The sequence below is a fragment of the Echinops telfairi genome, unplaced genomic scaffold, assembly GCF_000313985.2.
Source record: "Echinops telfairi isolate 266 unplaced genomic scaffold, ASM31398v2 ScPeMD7_7465;HRSCAF=8503, whole genome shotgun sequence".
NCBI lineage: Eukaryota > Metazoa > Chordata > Mammalia > Afrosoricida > Tenrecidae > Echinops > Echinops telfairi.
Window position 1 is genome coordinate 6,329,884 of NW_022111365.1, and position 5,089 is coordinate 6,334,972.

Below are 5,089 nucleotides of genomic sequence, written 5' to 3' on the forward strand. Positions count from 1 at the left end.
CCTAGGCTAGGCGTGACACAGGGGGGCCTTTCCGAAATCCCCAGACCATCGGGTAGGGTGGTTTTGCTGCTCTAGGAAAAGAGACTCAATGAACATAACTCCTCACGACAGTCTTTTGCTATGCATGCGGCCTGAGCATGAGATGGCAGACGAGGACTGAGTGGACAGGAAGGAGGGAAGTTGGGAGAAGACCCTCGCTCCTTCACAGGGGAATGCGTCCCGTGTAGCACACACAGCTATACGTGGACCTACCGACAGACTGGAAGTCAACGAGCAGAGAAGGATGGTTGCCCTTTAGCTCCACACCCTGATTCCTGCTCTTCTAGGACCAACCATCCAATAGTCTATTACCCTCAACTCATCCACTTCATCCCTGGTGACGTAGAAGAGAGGTCTGGTGGTCTACCGCCACAAAAATGCTCCCGCCATTAAAAACGCTGTAGAGTTTTACTGTGACCAACAGAGGGTTCTGTGACAAACACAGTTCTGCTGTGACAAACACCATTAGTTAGAGCCAACATGATGGAAACTGTTTTGTTTTTGTTTCTTCTTTAGATGGAAGAACTGTTTTCGAGGTCACTGTTCAAAACTTAATTCTTCTTCTTTTTTTAAAAAAAGCTGTTTTCAGAGGTGCTAATAACCCCTTCCTCCATATACACACTTCCACCTGTCTGGCAGGGGAATGTGAAAGGGCCAAGAGAAAAAGAAATCACAGTTGCTTAATGCTCTCAAAAGACAGTGAGCGATAACTCCTCGGAGCATCCTTCTAGAAATGAGGTAAAGCTAAGAAGCAAAGGGTTGGAGGTCAGGGGACTTACCAGCTCTGTGACCTTGGACAAATCACTTATTTGCTGACTCAACAGCACCTAACAACAAAAACAGAATAAAAGAAATCTTAGCTCTTGGGAATCTAATCCTTTTCCACGTATGGAGTTTTTTCTTGAATGCTGACCATTATCACATTTATCAGGGATCGCCTTCCGTGTTCACGACTCACCTGTAAGAAAAGGACAGTATCCCTTCTGGGAGCTGATACACTGTGCAGGGGAAAGGGGAGCGGGTGTGTGTGTGTGTGTGTGTGAAGTAACCCACCTAAAGGACAGAGACCAGGCCAGTTATAGAGCTGGATGGAGCCCCACAGCGTTCCACTCTCCCATAGCTGGCTCCTGATGTGTAGATGAGGCGATGTGTTCTTGGGCCTCTGGGAAGTTTAAGGGCTTGAGAATGTGAGGTATTCTTTCTCAGGGAGTTTGAGCTGCTGGGAAAGGGGGAAATTTCCCTCTTTAAATTTTCCATTCAGAATAGACACTTGGCAGGCAGGATTTTTCTCTCCTGATCTAGAAGCGTTACCCTGCCTTGTGAGGCAGAAACGCCACAACAGACCTGAAAAATTTGGGGGGCTGTGGAAGGGGGAGCTGTGAGGGTTTCACTCCATTGAGGAACCTAGACAACAGCCCTGCACTGCACCCCCGGCCTTGACTCTCTGCCGGTCTAGGTCATGTCTCTTCCCAGCACAGGTCCCTGGGATGGAAGCGACTGGGATGAAGTTGAGCTGCTAGTTACCCGTAAGTGCTTGAGGGAGAGAGATCAGTGTTGGGGATCCCTCCACCCAAGAGAGCAACACAAAGAGAGCCTGTCATCTGTGGTGTGGGGAGTTGTCACTGAAGACCAGGGAACAGATACAAACGTTGGAACTCCTTGTAGAGGCTGGGTTTGCCAGGGTGTATACTGACTCATGCAGTCTGAACTAAGGGAGCCATGGGCAGATGTCTTTCAAAAGCCAGAGACTCAAACATGACAATTGTGAGGACGGTGCAGGGTCACTGTGTGTGGACTCAAGGGCCCCTAACAACAGCACGAGGTAAAAGTAGTTTACAAGCCTTGAAAGTCTCCAAGAGTGGGTAGAGCATGCTATCTTGCTTGGCTTTGTAACGACTTCCTATTGAATAGAGTCCTCTGTGCTGCAAAGCCCACTTTGGAAAACTGGTGTTAGGGGACAGCATTTCACAGATGGGGCCAAATGAGCTTAGACCCCCTTGCCGCTTCCTAAAACCAGCCACTTTCCCGAGTCTCCCTCATCTCCTCTGTGTATGTGCCTGAGAATTAGCCCACACCTGTTTGCATGACCTAGAGAAAGAAAATGTATCTGGCTGCAGCCGTGGCACATGGAAGAAAGAGCACCTGTCCCTTCCTTTTAAGGGCTGGGGTATTAAGTGGGCTGGGAAATGGGAAAGAAAAACCAGACCCCTTGGAAGTGAGGAGCCATTGAATAGAGAAGATGGAAACAGGAGAGGCGAGGCAGCTGGGACGGCAAGCTCAGATCTTAATGAGGACCGTTCAGGTCACTTCTCAGGAAAGTGAGTCCGAGCTCCCTGATGACCCACCCCCACAGTTATCAGGCCTGTTCAGGCACACAATTTCTGGTCTCGGGTTCCCCATTGGCTTGTGATGCCTTCCTAGAAATAAGTTCATCCGAGTGAGAAGTCCCCAGTAGGTGGGGCCGCATTCCAAGAGCCCTGGGGTGAGGTACTCTGTCCATCCACAGCTCTCAGGAGACAGACATAGAACTCACCTAAGGGGAGAGGGATGCTGGCACCTGCTGTCCTCTGCACAGTGGGCGAGCCCTCCTTCTCACCCTCCCAATCCACTCCCCTTGCTGGCCTCACCCCGTGCCGAGTACTGTGTGGCAGTGAGGCGCATGTGACCCTTACCCAGAACACGGATCAAGCGCCCCTACAGGTCTTCATGCGTCTTCACCTCTGAAGACACCATTTCTACACGTGCTAGGAAAGACGCGCTTAGAATCCTCGATATCAGGGTGGCCCTACCCCACGGAGGTTCAGGGAGTTCAGATTTAGGGGGTTGGGTCAGAGAAAGACAATGCTGTAAACATGAGTAGGGGACTACCTATAACCGGGTCCCCTGAGATAGCTGTGGGGGCGATGGATAAATGGAGATCATGGACAATTTGATAGTTTGGGAAGAGGTGGACAGAAGGGATGGGCATGAGGACCAGTCAACATCCCTCTTCCTTATACACTGATTTTGCTTTTGAGGGCCCCTGGTGATGCAGCAGTTAAGCACTCAGCTGCTAACTAGAAGATTCAACCCCCCAAGCTGCTCCGCTACAGAAAGATGCGGCAGTACCTTCCACGAAGTGGAGCTGCCTAGGGAACCCTTTGAGGGCTTCTACTCTGCACTAGGTGTGTCTCAATGCATCAGAACCAACTCCTAGCTCTGGCCAGATGAAGCGCTCTTCCTCCTTCAGTACTGCCGAGCTGGGCGGTCTGTGCCTCTGCGGAGGGAAGTGGCAAGGAATGGGACCCAGGGAGATCTCAGGCCAGGAGGGCCGGTACCTCCCGTCCTGTCCTTTGTCCATGCAAAGACCAGACGCAGAGATAGCCACATTCCGTGGGGCCCATTCTGGCTCCGGGGCAGCCTCTCCCCCTCCCGTTTTGCTTCTGAGCCACATGCCCTTGGGCTGAGCTAAGTCCAGAACCTGGCTGAGTAGGGGAATTGTTCGGAGAAAGTGGCCCGTTGGCTGGTTGCTATAGAAACCGACATACCACAGTGCTGACCCCAGAGAGGTTTAGCAGGCTCCCCCAGCAGGGATGCCAGCAGCTGGACTGCAGCTGTTACAGCCTAAGTGGGGGGCTGGAATGGCAGCCAGCAATCCCTGCTGTTTGCCTAAACTAGTCCCGCAGCAGATCCCCTCCATTTGCTCCCACTCCTAATTCATATGCACCCCCCACCCCCACCCCTCCCCACTACTTTTTCACAGTCAGGAATGGCGAGGCTGAGTCTGCCTTGGCAGGATGTGGGTAGTAGGGCATTGGGGAAGAAAGCTAAAATCCAGAAAGGAGAGGTCACCCTTATGAAGCATGATGTACCTTTGAATGGTAGGTGGTCTTGTTGCTGTCGGGTAGCAAGGACACTGAGGTCCAGAGGGAAAGCGGCCCCCAGCCACACAACCACATCATAGAGGAGCTGGGGCTAGAACTCACTGCAGTATCTCTGCCCTCCCTGCGGCAATTTAACACCCCTACAGACCCAAGGGCTCCATGCAGACAAAAACATCTAGCACTGATGCTAGGACCAGAAAGTGCAACAAGAGGGGAAGCGTGTGGGAGTTCGATACCAGGGAAGGCAGAGGGAGCCAAAGAGGCAGAGAAAGTTAGAGGTGAGAAGAGAAAGAGTTGAGCTGAGAATGGACCAGAGTGCCTCCCCACGCTCAAACAAAGCACTGTAGTGAGCATTGTTTCAGAAAAAAAGAAGAGGAAAGCGGGGAGGAGAGAAGGTAGAGGGTGTATTAGAATTGATTTCAGAGAGGCATCACCTGCAATCCCATAATGCCTTAAGCTCCCCAAGTGGCTTAACACAAATACACCAACCTACCCTCATCTGGGCAGGACACTAAGCAAACACCGCTCAGCCAAGAGGTGAGCTAGCTTTCCCTCCAGGGGCCCTGTGCAGCAGCGAGAATGCAAGCTTCTTACCTACCGTCTCCTCAAGCACAAGTCTTACCCTCACTTTGCTCCGCCCCTTGATCCAAACCCTAAAGTTTGCCACGTTGGAGAAGCAGCTAAGGAAGTGGGCCTTTCAGCAGCTCCTCCACCTTCCTTCCTCACTTGCTGAAGCTCACCCCTTGGCCCTTCTAGAACTGGGTCTAACATCAGAGGTTTAAGAGCAGATGGCCTCCTTCCCTCCTCCAGAACCTCATCTTACCAATGCTAACAAATTAGCACCCTTTTTTAATACTCCACCCAAACACAGCTGCTTGCAGACCAGTGGCAGGTTGCTCTGTAAGCTGGTGGTGGGCCATTGTTCTCTTTCGGAAGGCTTCCTTAAGGAGGCCTGCGGCTCTAGGAAGCAGCTCAGGAATGTAGCAGCATCATTTGACACCACAGTAACTGACCACCTGGCTCTGCAAGAGGCCCGCAGATTGCTCTCACACCACTTTTTTCAATAAAATGTTGTGCTTCAGGTGAGATATTTATATTGTGTTTGCAGATCTGACAAGGACAGAATTGGAGTTGATGTTCTGCTCCTCTGCCTGCCTCATTCCACTCTAAGCAAAACCAGCTGGCCC